This window comes from Anabrus simplex, chromosome 2, assembly GCF_040414725.1.
Source record: "Anabrus simplex isolate iqAnaSimp1 chromosome 2, ASM4041472v1, whole genome shotgun sequence".
NCBI classification, from domain to species: domain Eukaryota; kingdom Metazoa; phylum Arthropoda; class Insecta; order Orthoptera; family Tettigoniidae; genus Anabrus; species Anabrus simplex.
The window spans coordinates 592,931,218-592,948,103 of NC_090266.1; positions in this window are offsets into that span (position 1 = coordinate 592,931,218).

A 16,886-nucleotide genomic window follows, 5' to 3' on the forward strand; every position below is an offset into this window, starting at 1 on the left:
TATATGAGGATACATATATCTTAGGAACTGAAGATGTAACAGACGTGAAAACTGGTATTTGGAATCTCCTTTATAAATAAAGAAACACGTATTTTTGTCTTCGGAAAATACACTTAGTTGGGGTGGGGTTGGGGGAAGCACTGATCAAGGGGTTGAATTCTTTTTATGGGGAAACTTATGCATATATATACTAGCAAGATACCCGTGCTTCGCTACGGTATTATACTGAAATTTATAATTGAATGTTGTTTTAGATATATAATCAGCCGAAATTCACGATCTGAATCGTTTTCTGCGAGTATGCGCCAAAATTCGCGATCTGACTCGTTTTCTAATAGATTAGGGCAAGTTTCCTCCCATTTTTCAATCTTTCTTTCCAGCAATCGATTTCGTACTTCCCGGGCTAGGTCCAGGTATTCCACCCGGTCAGTTGGGTCCCTAAATCTTTGCCATCTTTTCTTATAAGCATTTTTAATATGGATGAAATCCTTCAGGAGATCCTGCGTGGTGTCGTCTTGGGTGCCTTGGCGGTACTGAACCCGCGGCCGGACTGCATTCTTAGTCATTACCCGTCCAGGACCCGTTTCCACCGCGGTCCGCACTTTTGACGACGGTCCAGAACATTATTATTATTATTATTATTATTATTATTATTATTATTATTATTATTATTATTATTATTATTATTATTATTATTATAGATGTTCTGGACCCCACAGCAAGATGCAAAACCGCTACTTGGCGGTAAATTACATATGATGCTATTGTCATTGTTGACAATGTGACCAGCACCGTTGTCGCGCGTAGGCAAGTGTGCGGGATTTCTGGCGATGCCAATGACATACCTCCGTGCATTATTGACCTTATTATAGAGGAGAACAATTGGATGGACAATCTCATTCCTATCGTTTATTTGAAATGTATTTTTTTATTCATATGCCAGGAGAATCTACTGTAATATAAGAACGTTCTCCGAAGGAAGTTGGCTGTTGAAAACAAACCCAGGAAAGATTAAAAAAGATCGGTTTATGATCAGAATAAGTACATCGAATATTACAGCCTGTTTCCAGTCATTCGACAGGGTCAGGAATGGAATGAATAAAGCCCCATCTAGCGGATACAGTAGGAATTGTGCCGGCCACCGAAGCACTCCTCTCTGGCAATGATCGATGAATGACAAATGAAATGAAGTATTGGACAGTGTTGCTGGAATGAATGATGACAGGTAAAACCGAAGTATCCGGAGAAAAACCTATCCCGCCTCCGTTTTGTCCAGCACGAATGTCACATTGAGTGACCGGGATTTGAACCACGGAGCCCAGCTGTGAGAGGCCGGCGCGCTGCCGCCTGAGCAACGGAGGCTCCTTATAAGTACATTATGAACAGCAAAATCAATTAGTCTCACCTCCTTTTACACCCCACCGCCGTTAAGTTTATTTACCCCCCCCCCCCAAAGAAAATTAAAAGGAGTGTTTCTTTATGTTTAAAGGAGATTCCAAACCCCAATATTCACGTCTATTACATTCCGTTTTGAGATATAAGTATCCCCATAAAAATAATTCACTTTTTTCACATCCTTTCACACTTCTCCCCCCCCTTAAGTGAATATTCCGGCAAAAATACTTGTTTCTTTAATAGTAAAGGATCTTCTAAATCTAAATACCAATTATCACGACTCTAACTTCTTCAGTTGTTTTATTTATGTGTTCTCATGAAAGGAATTCAACTCTTTTCCACTCCCGCCGCCCCCCCCCCCCAAGATAGTTTCCCCACAAAACGCGTTTTTTTTTTTTTTGTTTTTAAAGGAGATCAAAATGCCAATTTTCACGTCCGTAACAACTTTAGTTTTTATTAGATGTATCTATTCTCATACAATTAAGTCAATTAATTTTTGACTTCTTTCACCCCCACCCCCCTTCATTGGATTTTCCGACAATACGCGTTTCTTTATTTTTTGAAAAATATCCCATATACAAATTTTCAGTTCTGTAATATATTCAGTTTCTGAGAAATATGTATCCTCATTACAGGCATTCAATCCACTATTCACCCTTTTACACCTGTTCGAGTTCTAGTTACCGCTGCTGACGTCCTCCATCTCGAACAGTTCCAGCCTCACCTTATCTATCATTTTAATGTTTAATGTACATCGCATTTACCATATCAATCAAAACTTCTTAACAATAACTAATAATCAAATTACAAAATCTTGTTTATTCCAAAATACGGTAAAATACATATTATTAATACCACTAAACAAAATATATACAATTACATATAAAGATCTGTAAGGTCTCCTCGTCTTTCATATTCATTTAAGCCTATTGGGATTTACAGAAAACGAAAAAATACGTGTTCCTTTATTTTTAAAGGAGATTCTAATACCAATTTTTACATCTGCAATTTTTTAAAGTTTTAAGATATAGACAAAATCATTTTAAAAATTCACCCCCCTTTTCACCCCCCATTATTTGGATTTTTCAAAAACGAAAAAATACGTGTTTCCTTATTTTTCAAGTGGATCCGCAATACCAATTTTCAGGCCTGTAATATCTTCAGGTTCTGAAATATAAGTAGCCTCATTAAAGGCATTCAACCACCTTTTCACCCTTTTCCACCCTTCCTATCGGGATTTTCCGAAAACAAAAGAATACGTGTTTCTTTATTTTTAAAGGAGATTCTAAATACCAATTTTTACATCTGTAAACTTTGAAAGTTTTGAGATATAGATGCACTCATTTTAAAAATTCACCCCCTTTTCACCCTCCCATTAATTGGATTTTCCTAAAACAAAAATAATACTTGTTTCTTTATTTTTAAAAGAGATCAAAAGTACCAATTTTCAGGTCTGTAATATCTTCCGTTTCTGAGATATAAGTACTGGTATCCTGATTAAAGGCATTCAGCCACTTTTTCACCCTCTTTCACCCCTCCTATTGGGATTTTCCGAAAACAAAAAATACGTGTTTCCTTATTTTTAAAGAAGATTATAAATACGAATTTTTACTTCTGTAAACTTTTAAAGTTTTGAGATATAGATACACTCATTTTAAAATTTCACCCCCCTTTTTCACCGCCTTAGCGACGGAATATCCAAAAATCCTGTCTTAGCGAGCACCTACATCTTATTATAAATGTATCCCCAAAGTTTCATTTCTTTATGTTCAGTAGTTTTGGCTCGGCGATGATGAATCAGTCAGTCAGTCAGGACAAGTTATTTTATATATATAGATAGATATATATATATATAAAATAAAGATGTTACAGATGTGCGAATAGGTATTTTGAATCTCTTTTAAAAATCAAGAAACATGTATTTATTTTTGGACTTGAGAGAAGTCTGTTTCTCACATGTATAGTTCTATGTCGAATGGTCGACTTAGCCCCAAAAGGTAATACCACAAAAATGGTTTACAAATAATTTCTGGGGTAAATTAAATTCAATTTTTGGGTGAGTTTTTATACTTTAGGAATTTTCAGATAATGTCTTAGTACAATGCCCAGGAACGATTACTTTGATCAAATTACGAAATCCACGCGAGCGAAGCCGCGGGTTATTGCTAGTTGTGTCATAAAACATGTGATTGACAACAAATACCAGTTTATTATTCTCTCTCTTCGGACATCATTTTCTTAATTGTCTTACCATTTCCCTAACTTATATGTATATTTTTGTCGTAAGGAAACCTCGCAAGCTGAAGATGACGGTTAAGTAAATAAATGAAGCACAGCAAGTGAAGTTACCAAAAGTGAATTAACCATATCGTCGCTCCTATGCCGAAAGCACGAATGTGACAATGCTCTTATCCAGTATATCTCTTAAGACTGGTCACACCTTCCAGCCACATATTGATAAGCAGTCCATCAGAACGATTTTCGTTGAGTTAATTTTTCCACGCGCATGTGTAAAGGAGAATGAACCACTCTAGGAGACGGTAAATATTTCATGCAAACATATCTTCCTACAGTGCGGTGAGGTTCATTTTCCTTTACACATTAGCATAGGAAAATGAACTCAACGAAACTTGTTCTGATGGACTGCATATCAGTATGTGGCAGGGAGGCGCGACCACTCTTAAGGGAAATCTATATGTATATACACTGACTGACAGAGCAAATGCAACACCAAGAAGGAGTGGTTCGAAAGGGATGAAAGTTGGCGAAAAAACAGAGACGGCACGTACGAATAATTGATGTTTATTTCAAACCGATATGCAGGTTACACAATGCGCACGGCATCGACTCAGTAGGATGTAGGACCACCGCGAGCGGCGATGCACGCAGAAACACGTCGAGATACAGAGTCAATAAGAGTGCGGATGGTGTCCTGAGGGATGGTTCTCCATTCTCTGTCAACCATTTGCCACAGTTGGTCGTCCGTACGAGGCTGGGGCAGAGTTTGCAAACGGCGTCCAATGAGATCCCACACGTGTTCGATTGGTGAGACATCCGGAGAGTACGCTGGCCACGGAAGCATCTGTACACCTCGTAGAGCCTGTTGGGAGATGCGAGCAGTGTGTCGGCGGGGATTATCCTGCTGAAACAGAGCATTGGGCAGACCCTGAAGGTACGGGAGTGCCACCGGCCGCAGCACATGCTGCACGTAGCGGTGGGCATTTAACGTGCCTTGAATACGCACTAGAGGTGACGTGGAATCATACGCAATAGCGCCCCAAACCATGATGCCGCGTTGTCTAGCGGTAGGGCGCTCCACAGTTACTGCCGGATTTGACCTTTCTCCACGCCGACGCCACACTCGTCTGCGGTGACTATCACTGACAGAACAGAAGCGTGACTCATCGGAGAACATGACGTTCCGCCATTCCCTCATCCAAGTCGCTCTAGCCCGGCACCATGCCAGGCGTGCACGTCTATGCTATGGAGTCAATGGTAGTCTTCTGAGCGGGCGCCGGGAGTGCAGGCCTCCTTCAACCAATCGACGGGAAATTGTTCTGGTCGATATTGGAACAGGAAGGGTGTCTTGCACATGCTGAAGAATGGCGGTTGACGTGGCGTGCGGGGCTGCCACCGCTTGGCGGCGGATGCGCCGATCCTGGCGTGCTGACGTCACTCGGGCTGCGCCTGGACCCCTCGCACGTGCCACATGTCCCTGCGCCAACCATCTTCGCCACAGGCGCTGCACCGTGGACACATCCCTATAGGTATCGGCTGCGATTTGACGAAGCGACCAACCTGCCCTTCTCAGCCCGATCACCATACCCCTCGTAAAGTCGTCTGTCTGCTGGAAATGCCTCCGTTGACGGCGGCCTGGCATTCTTAGCTATACACGTGTCCTGTGGCACACGACAACACGTTCTACAATGACTGTCGGCTGAGAAATCACGGTACGAAGTGGGCCATTCGCCAACGCCGTGTCCCATTTATCGTTCGCTACGTGCGCAGCACAGCGGCGCATTTCACATCATGAGCATACCTCAGTGACGTCAGTCTACCCTGCAATTGGCATCAAGTTCTGACCACTCCTTCTTGGTGTTGCATTTGCTCTGTCAGTCAGTGTAAAATAACTTGTCCTGGCTGACTGACTGACTGACTGACTGACTGACTGACTGACTGACTGACTGACTGACTCATCATCGCCGAGACAAAACTACTGGATAGAAATAAATAAACTTTTGGGGATACATTCACATTAACATGTAGGTGCTTGCTAATGAAGGATTTTTGGATATTCCGTCGCTAACGGGGTGAAAAGGGGGTTACTTTTTAAAATGAGGAGATCTATATCTCGAAAACTTAAAAGTTTACAGACATAAAAATTCGTACTTGGAATCTCCTTTAAAAATATAGAAACAAGTATTTTTTTGTTTTCGGAAAATACCATTAAGGGGTGTGAAAAAAGGGTGAAAGGTGGTTGAACACCTTTCATGAGGAGACTTATATCTCAAAAACTAAACATGTCACAGACTTGAACATCGAAATATGGAATCTCCTTTGAAGGTATAGAAACACGTATGTTTGGGTTCCCGGATAATTCGATGAATATGGGATGAACAGAAGTGACAAACGGAGTGAATTTTTAAGAAGACTATATCTGCAAATTATCTCAGACACGAAACATACTACAGATTTGAAAACTGGTGTTTGGAATTTTCTGTAGAAGTAAAGAAACATAAATACATTTTTCGGAAAATCCACTTAAGGGGAACTGAAAAAGTGGGTGAATTTTTAACATTAGCGTATCTACAGTATATCTAAAAAATTTAGCATATTGCAGACGTGAAAATTGGTATTTGGCATCCCCTTTATATAAGGAAACACATATTCTTTGGTTTTCGGAAAAAACTCTTAACAGAGGGGGGGGGGTTGAAAGAATTGAAAAATTATTTGAAATAATTGTATGAGAATCCACATGTATACCAAAAATTCTAAAGGTGTTACAAACGTGAAAACTGGTATTTGGAATCTCCTTTAACCCTCAAACACACGCGTATGGGGTGGAATCCACCCCAGGTCATTTTATTTCCTAGTGAAATGTACAAATAACTCTCCTGTGCTCTGCCCGCTCTTATATCTTTCTGGCTGGATCCCCGCAGAAAGAGTTACTCTTATATAATCTATCTTAAAATCTCCAAATAATACAGTAGATTTGTCAGTTGGAGGAATTAGGACTAGAATTGTCTCCGTGTATTCACCATGTAAGGGTGCATATGAGGATGAAGTTGACAAGATTTATGAGGCATTGAGTGACATCGTGGTCAGGGTCAACAGCAAGGATGGAATAGTGCTACTGGGCGATTTCAATGCGAGAGTTGGGAATAGAACTGAAGGATACGAAAGGGTGATTGGTAAATGTGGGGAAGACATGGAAGCTAAGGGGAATGGGAAGCTTTTGCTGGACTTCTGTGCTAGTATGGGTTTAGCAGTTACGAATACATTCTTCAAGCATAAGGCTCTTCACCGCTACACATGGGAGGCTAGAGGTACTAGATCCATAATAGACTATAATTATCTTAACCGACTTTGATTTCAGGAAACCTGTTAGGAATGTAAGAGTTTTCCGGGGATTTTTCGATGATACAAATCACTATCTGATCTGTAGTGAACTAATTATCTCTAGGCCTAGGGTAGAGAAAGTGAAATCTGTCTCCAAACTAATAAGGGTAGAAAATATCCAGGACAAGGAAATTAGACAGTAGTGCATGGTAATGATTAGTGAGAAACTTCGAACAGTGGACAGTAAGCAGGTTCAGGATATAGAAAGTGAATGGGTGGCATACAGGGATACTGTAGTAGAAACAGCAAGGGAATGCCTAAGAACGACTGTGTGTAAAGATGGGAAAAGGAAAACATCCTGGTGGAATGATGAAGTGAGAGCAGCTTGTAAACGTAAAAAGAAGGCTTATCCGAAATGGCTCCAAACAAGGGCCGAGGCAAACAGGGAATTGTACGTAGATGAAAGAAACAGAGTGAAACAAATAGTTGTTGAAAACAAAAAGAAGTCGTGGGAATATTTTGGCAATAACTTGGAAAGGCTAGGTGAAGCAGCAGGGAAACCATACTGGACAGTAATAAAGAATCTTAGGAAGTGAGAGAAAATGGAAATGAACAGTGTTTTGAGTAATTCAGGTGAACTCATAATAGATCCCAGGGAATCACTGGAGAGGTGGAGGGAATATTTTGAACATCTTCTCAACGTAAAAGGAAATCATCCTGGTGGTGTTGCGAACAGCCAAGCTCATGGGGAAGAGGAGAATGATGGTGACATTACGCTTGAGGAAGTGGAAAGGATGGTAAATAAACTCGATTGTCATAAAGCAGCAGGTATAGATGAAATTAGACCTGAATTGGTGAAGTATAGTGGGAAGGTAGGTATGAAATGGCTTCATAGAATAGTAAAATTAGCATGGAGTGTTGGTAAGGTACCTTAAGATTGGACAAAGCAGTAACTGCACCTATCTATAAGCAAGGGAACAGGAAGTACTTGCAATAACTATCGAGGCATCTCATTGATTAGTTTACCAGGCAATGTATTCACTGGCATCTTGGAAGGGAGGGTGCGATCAGTCGTTGAGAGGAAGTTGGATGAAAGCCAGTGTGATTTCAGACCACAGAGAGGCTGTCAGGATCAGATTTTCAGTATGCGCCAGGTAATTGAAAAATACTACGAGAGGAATAGGCAGTTGTGTTATTGTTTCGTAGATCTAGGTAAAGCATATGACAGGGTACCGAGGGAAAAGATGACCGCTATACTGGGGGACTATAGAATTAAGGGTAGATTATTAGAACCAATCAAAGGCATTTATGTTGACAATTGGGCTCCGGTGAGAATTGATGGTAGAATGAGTTCCTGGTTCAGGGTACTTACAGGGGTTAGAAAAGGCTGCAATCTTTCACCTTTGCTGTTCGTAGTTTACATGGATCATCTGCTGAAAGATATAAAATGGCAGGAAGGGATTCCGTTAGGAGGAAATGTAGTAAGCAGTCTGGCCTATGCTGACGACTTTGTCTTAATTCCAGACTGTGCCGAAAGCCTGCAGTCTAATATCTTGGAACTTGAAATGAGTATGGTATGAAAATTAGCCTCTCGAAGACTAAATTGATGTCAGTAGGTAAGAAATTCAACAGAATTGAATGTCAGGTTGGCGATACAAAGCTAGAACAGGTCGATAATTTCAAGTATTTAGGTTGTGTGTTCTCCCAGGATAGTAATATAGTAGTGAGATTGAATGAAGGTGTCGTAAAGCTAATACAGTGAGCTCGCAGTTGCCATCAACAGTATACTGTAAGGAAGTCAGCTACCAGACGAAACTATCTTTACATCGGTCTCTTTTCAGAACAACTTTGCTTTACGGGACCGAAAGCTGGGTGGACTCAGGATATCTTATTCATAAGTTAAAAGTATCATACATGAAAGTAGCAAGAACAATTGCTGGTACAAACAGGTGGGAACAATGGCAGGAGGGTACTCAGAATGAGGAGATAAAGTCTAATTTAGGAATGAACTCGATGGATGAAGCTCTACGCATAAACCGGCTTCGGTGGTGGGATCATGTGAGGCGAATGAAGGAAAATAGGTTACCTAGGAGAATAATGGACTCTGCTTTAGAGGGTAAGAGAAGTAGAGGTAGACCAAGACGTCGATGGTTAGACTCAGTTTCTAACGATTTAATGATAAAAGGTATAGAACTAAATGAGGCCACAACACTAGTTGCAAATCGAGGATTTTGTCGACGTTAGTATATTCACAGAGGCTTGCAGACTGAACGCTGAAAGGCATAACAGTCTATAATGATAATGTATGTATGTATGTATGTATGTATGTATGTATGTATGTATGTATGTATGTATCTCAAAAACTGAAGATATTACAGTCGTGATAATTGGTATTTGGAATCTCTGTTAAAGAAACGGGTACTGTTTGCTTTTGGAAAATTCACTTGAGTGGGGAGTGTGAAAGGAAGTAAAAAAATTTAATTATTTGTCTGAAGAAACTTATACCTCAAAACTGAAGGTTACAGACGTGGAAATTGGTATTTGGAATCTCCTTTAAGAATAAAGGAACACGCATTGTTTGGAGGGGGGTAATCCACTTAACGGGCTGGGGTGAAAAACGAGATAAATTATTTTTATGAGGATACTTATATCTCAAAAACTGAAGATGTTAGGAGGAATTAACATGTGTATTTTGAATCTTCATTCAAAGAAAAGAAACACGTGTCCTTTAGTCTCCGGAAAATCCACTTAAGAGGAGTGAATGAATTTAAAAATTAGATAAATTCTTTGTATGACGATACTTATATGTCAATAGTTAAAGATGTTAAGGACGTGAAAAATGGTATTTGGAATCTCCTTTGAAAACAAGGAAATACGCACTTTTGGGGAGCGGGGAATCAACTTAACGGGTAGGAAAGGGGGCAGGGTGAAAACGGAGTTGAATTACTTTTAAGAGGATAATTATATCTCAAAAGTGAGGATGTTAAAGACGTAAGATTTAGTATTTTGAATCTCCTTTAAAAACAACGAAACACGAAATATTTTTGTTTTCGAAAATCCAAATAAGGAGCTGAAAGAATTTGAAAAGCGGTTGAATTTTTAAACTGAGTACCGGAATATCTACACTATATGTCAAAACCTTAACACGTTAGACACAATAAACTTGGTATTTGGAAAGTACTTTAAAAATACACGAACATGCACCTTTTTGTTTTCGGAGAACTCATTTAACGAGGAGTGAAAATAAGTGAAAAGTAGTTGAATGATTTTTATGAGGATACTTGTATCTTAAAAACTGAAGATGTTACAGGCGTGAGAATTGATATTTGGCATCTTCTTTAAAAATAAAGAAACACGTATTTTTGTTTTCGGAAAATACACTTGGATGGGGGTGGGGGTGGGGTTGAGCGAAGGACTGATCAAGGGGTTGAATTTTTTATGGGGATACTTATGTATATCTCAAAAATCGAAGATTTTACAGATTTGGGAATAGTTATTTGAAATCTCCTTTCAGTATAAAGAAACATGTATTTATTTCTTCGACTTGAGAGAAGACTTTCTCACATGCCCAGTTCTATTTCGCATGGTCGTCTTAGCCCCAAAAGGTAATACCACAAACATGGTTTACAATGAATTTCTGGGGTAAATGAAACTCAATTTTTGCGTGAGTTTTTATACTTTGGAAATTTTCAGATAATGTCTTAGTACAATGCCGAGGAACGATTCATTTGATCAAATTACGAAATCCACGAAAGCGAAGTCGCGGGTAATTGCTAGTAATGGATAAGAAGAGCCTTGTCACATTCGTGGTTTTGGCATAGGAGCGGCAATATGGAACTCACCACGCCCAGCGTCATTACCGTTTCATAATCCATATGGCTAGGCAATATATTCACTGTGAATGGAAGAATTATTTTAATATAATAATGTTATTTGCTTTACGTCCCACTAACTACTATTTACGGTTTTCGGAGACGCCGAGGTGCCGAAATTTAGTCCCGCAGGAGTTCATTAACGTGCCGGTAAATCTTCCGACACGAGGCTGTCGTATTTGAGCACCTTCAAATACAACCGGACTGAGCCAGGATCGAACCTGCCAAGTTGGAGTCAGAACGCCAGCGCCTCAACCGTCTGAGCCACTCAGCCCGGCGAAGAATTATTTTATTAATTGCTCTCTTCAAATATAGACTTCTTAATGAAGGCAATGTTGGGTAAACAGGGGCAATGTTTTATTCTGAAGTGGCCACACAATAATTGCAGTACTTCTATCAATACATTTTCGAGTTATGTATCCAGATTAACTTTTCTGTTATAGGTACCACCTTTTGTCTAGTTTAGGTTGGAGCTTGGAATTCACACACTGTCGTCTGAACACAATAAGGAATGCCTTCCATATATTACGCACCAAAAAACTCTAGGTTTCAGATATGAACAATAACTGGCTTACCAGTGGCCTTACTTGTGTTGAAGAGTGGTCGTGCTCATCATTTCCAGTTAAGAACGAATTCAGAGTAGACATCTTGTATGTTATCGACACTGAACGTATGTGTTTAATCATCGTTGCCAATAGGTCGAGATAGTGTCTTAGTGTCATTGTTCCAGTGTTACTATCAATACGATAGTTCCAGTGTTTTACCCTCGATGGAATTTCAATGAATTGGGGTAGAAAACGAACATTCTCATTACATTATTCTCCTGTTTTTCAACTGAATACAATTATTTCGTTGTTTTTAAACAGCATACAGTTATAATTGATAAAGTCAACCATGTAGTTTTTTTTTGCTAGGGGCTTTACGTCGCACCGACACAGATAGGTCTTATGGCGACGATGGGATAGGAAAAGCCTAGGAGTTGGAAGGAAGCGGCCGTGGCTCAATTAAGGTACAGCCCCAGCATTTGCCTGGTGTGAAAATGGGAAACCACGGAAAACCATTTTCAGGGCTGCCGATAGTGGGATTCGAACCTACTATCTCCCGGATGCAAGCTCACAGCCGCGCGCCTCTACGCGCACGGCCAACTCGCCCGGTCAACCATGTAGTAAAATGATTGAAAATATTCTGTACATGTAAACAAATTAATTTATTACTGTATATCAATGTCGAATGCCTTTGCTGGCATGACCTAGTTGTTACAGTGCACTATGTCTTCTGGTATAGGCTAGAGAAATTTTGTTACTTTCACAGATCTGTCACTGTCTTATCCTTGGCTTTGAAAATATGAAGGTGACTGAGGCGTGAGTTATGCTAGTAATGCCATTCCCTGTTATGAATGGTGTGGAAATGTTATAGGGTCGGTTGGTGCATGCACTTCGGTGGGCTTGGCAGACTGATATCTAATAGTAACTCTGGCTCAGTGAGGAAAGCAACGGGAAACTACATCACTCCTCATTTCCCTAGTACGCCTCTCTAGTGATGCCTAGGCCATGTATGACAGCTGATGGCAGAGCTGTTGAGGATCCAACCAGCCTTAGGGCTGAGAACTGAATATTCAAGTCAATGTTGAAAATTATGGTCCACAAATTATTGAATTATTTTGAAGCTATGAAATGTATGGTCGCTTTTGCAGTTTATAATTGTGATGGACAATATCACGAAGGGCAGCACAAAGAACTCATAACGGTACAAGAATGAACAGAATTCTGATGACATTGTGATTTGATGAGGGTGAGATGACCAAAACTGTCCTGAAGCAGTAAATGTGGAATTTGCAGATTGGAGTAATGGAGCGTAGAAAAGCGAGACAAACGTGATGGAGAGGGAGGAAAGAATAAATCAATAGAAATTAGACATAAAGATGTTAAAATTTGGATAACTTTGAGGAATGAGAAAAATAAAGGAGAATTCAAGAATAAATAGGAGAATAAACTAGAGGGGGAAACAGGTATCTTCTGTGAATATGCAAAAATGAACATGTTGAAAGAACGAAGAAAGATTAAAGAAAAGAAGAACAAACAATGAAAAAAAAAGATATTCTAGAAGCTCCCAAGTACTAAGAATGGAGCTAGTAAAGATTATCATACGGCAGTTGAACCTGAATTGGGATGTGATGACGGAAGAGGGCCGGATAAAAGATAAAACGCAAAAGTATACAGTACTAGAGAGAACAATATTTACCATAAGCTGGTTGTATGTCGATAACTGGATGTGATGCTGATGATAACACCGTTGAGAATATAAGGTTACATATTTATATTTCCTTATGGTTGGGCAAAATTTGTTCCTGAAATTCAAATATGCTGAAAGTAAAATTCACTATAATCTAATCTTTTAGATTACCGGTATTTGTAAAATAGTTTTAGTAGATTATTCCGACGTTCTAGGGGAATTCTTTTGAATAGCTTGATACCTCTATGTTTGAAACTGTACTGTGTTTTTCTTGATCTATCATGAGTATTGTCTATGTCAGACTCATTGGCTGAATGTTCAGCTTACTGGCCTCCGGTTCAGAGTGTCCCAGGTTCGATTCCCGGCCTGGGCGGGGATTTTAACCTTCAGTAGTTAATTCCAAATGGCTCGGGGGCTGGGTATTTGTGCTGTCCCCAATATCCCTGCAACTCACAAACCACACATAACACTATCCTCCGCCACAATAACACGCAGTTACCTATACATGGCAGATGCTGCCCACCCTCATCGGAGGGTCTGCCTTACAAGGGCTGCACCCCGCTAGAAATAGGCACACTAAATTATTATTATTATTAGGATTTTCTATGTCAAACCTGTTCCTTGCATTGTATGAAAGAACTACTTACTGAATAGTTCGGATGGTATTCTTTAATATCACGAACACAGTGATAAATGAAAATTCGATGAAGTGAAATTGTTCATAATTCCTTGAAGACAGGCCTGTATGATTCCATTTGTGGGATCCTTTTAAGGGCGCACCTAACTGCTTTCTTACGTCATTCCAAAACCTTCCCCGTTCCAATAGAATAACCCCACGGCCATGTTCTATATACTAGATATGAACGAAAGAAAGCAGAGTATGCTAATATCAGCTGAGATTAACTAACACATTTCTTAAGTTTAGGAAGTAAAACTATCACACTGGACAGTTTCATACAAATATGTTGTAAATGAGTGCATCAATTCAATTAAAATCTAGATGAATTCCTGAAAGTTGCACTGAAATGTTTCTGTTACCCTCCAATATCGAACTGTCAAATGTTTTTTTTTCTTTCCGATCTCTATTTAAGATATGTTTATTTGCTTGCACTCACTCCAGAGATTTTCCAAACATATCCTTGGTTTCGTTATGTACATTTTGTAAAACATTATCACTTATTATGAAAATAAAGTTAACAGCATAAATATTTATTGTTGACTTTCCTGGCAAAATTCACCAAGAGATCATTACTGCATAATAGATATATAAAGTTTTTTTTTTTTTGCTAGGGGCTTTACGTCGCACCGACACAGACAGGTCATAATGGCGACGATGGTATAGGAAAGGCCTAGGAGTTGGAAGGAATCGGCCGTGGCCTTAATTAAGGTACAGCCCCAGCATTTGCCTGGTGTGAAAATGGGAAACCACGGAAAACCATCTTCAGGGCTGCCGATAGTGGGATGCCCTGAAGATGGTTTTCCGTGGTTTCCCATTTTCACACCAGGCAAATGCTGGGGCTGTATCTTAATTAAGGTGATGGGCATTTCCTTCCCACGCACAGTCCTCTCCTTTCCTTTCCTAAACCCGAACTGCCTTCTATCGAACCAGTTATTAATTTCGCAAACATGTCTAATATAAACATAAAGAATGCTGTCCCAAAGCTTACATGCAATGCATGTCAAACTGACTGGCCTATAACTTCCAGCTTTATGTCTTAGCATAATTTTGTTCCGCTCTTGGATCATCCGTTCAAGATTTATAACTGTAGTGAACTGAAGATGTTTTGGTCACTATAAGGCTTTCCTTTCTTATCTAATATGGCATGCTTGGCTTACGGGTGGTATGACGTGTACATTTCCGCTATTTTGCTACGAATGTGAGGGGGCGTTAGGGGGAGGTGAGCTCAGTTGCTCAGCTGCAGGTATTCCACCCCGAAGGCTGAAGTTCGAATCCAATTCAATCCTAGGATGAGATATTCATCTCAAACAACACGTGGTGTTAGAGAGGGCATCAAGTTTTAAACTTTGGGCGAAAACCGAAATGAGCCTGGGTGACTCCAGAAATGACATGGATAAGCTGAAGTAAGTTCATTGATTTCTCACTGCAGGTGAAATTTACCTCTTTCAGTGCTTCGGAAATCCAAAACAAGTGAAGTAATTCAACATTGGTTAACAATGGTCAAATCATTGGTTTGATAAGCGCGTGCTTTCTAAGTATCTTCATTTGTTGCTCATTGATGGTGTACCCTATTACAATTTAGAGAAAACACAATATCAAACTTTGGATTTGGATTCAGAGTTTCTGTAAATCGTACCGGTACTTCACAAACTTTGAAATGTAATTATGAAGTCATAGGAGTCAATTATACATCACATAAGTAACATAGTAGTATCATTTTTGCGTCCGACTCGTTGGCTGAATGGTCGGCGTACTGGCCTTCGTTTCAGAGGGTCACGGGTTCGATTCCCGGCCGGATCGGGGATTTTAACTTTCATTGGTTCATTCCAATGGCCCAGGTACTGGGTGTTTGTGCTGTCCCCAACATCCCTGCATCTCACACACCACACATAACACACTCCTCCTCCACAATAATACGAATTTACATAGTCTATACATGGCAGATGCCGCCCACCCTCATCGGAGAGTCTGCCTTACATGGGCTGCACTCGGCTAGAAATAGCCACACGAAATTATTATTATTATTATTATTATTATTATTATTATTATTATTATTATTATTATTATTATTATTATTACCATTTTTGCAACAGTATCATTCCTGTTTTGCTTAATCTTCTACACGTGAGCCATGCATGCCTCCAAGAATCGGTGTAAGAATGTAGGCTAAGACAAAATGCCAGAGTCTGCTCGGCATACATCAAGCAATACGACAAGCATCTCAACAGATTTACGACTTTTATTGCCGAAGAATTGACGTGTGTTAAGACAGTGGATTATTCCTACAAAAAATCGATGTTCATATTTCAAGGTATACGACTACAGTGATGTGAATACGAAACTGGAGAAAAGAACAGGTATGAACGACTCCTACATCCCTGGTTATACTACAGAGAGAGAGAGAGAGAGAAGACATCTTGAATGGATATTTTACGTCATCAGAAGACAATTTCCCGAAAAAGTCGAGTGTATGTCACGATAAATTAGTCTTCGCACGCAGAGTTTGACCTCAGCTGAAACAACAGGGAATATTTTTCAACACACTCGTACCTCTGGCTATTCTTGATGGCATACTATAGGCGTCTGTGGTTGCAATGGTACCTACAATGTCGCACATGGTGGGATGACTTGTTTATTTTCGGAGAATACCCTCTCTACCACACCACCTTAATCGTATGACATGTGTATGCATGTAGCGTGGCACCAGACTAGGTGAGTTGTAAGTTATATATTTCTCTTTGACACCTGATAGTATGGGATACCACTGGACTATTGTACTGATCGTGCTAATTACTTATTCCTGATAAGTTGATTAACGCCGTTTTGTCTATGAGATATTAGAGGCTGTTATTGTCTCTTCTCTTGAGGTCCTGCCTTCTTCATTTTCAAACATTCACGTTGGGATGTAGCATGCAACGTACGATAATTCCCACATGGTCATTATGTTCGCATTTTCCATTAGTCCATATATCCAACGAAATAATCATAATGAAATAATGTTATTGACTTAACGTCCCACTAACTACTTTTACGGTTTTCGGAGACGCCGAGGTGCGGGAAGTTAGTCGAACAGGAGTTATTTTACGTGCCAGTAAATCTACCGGCACCAGGCTAACATATTTGAGCACCTTCAAATACCACCGGACTGA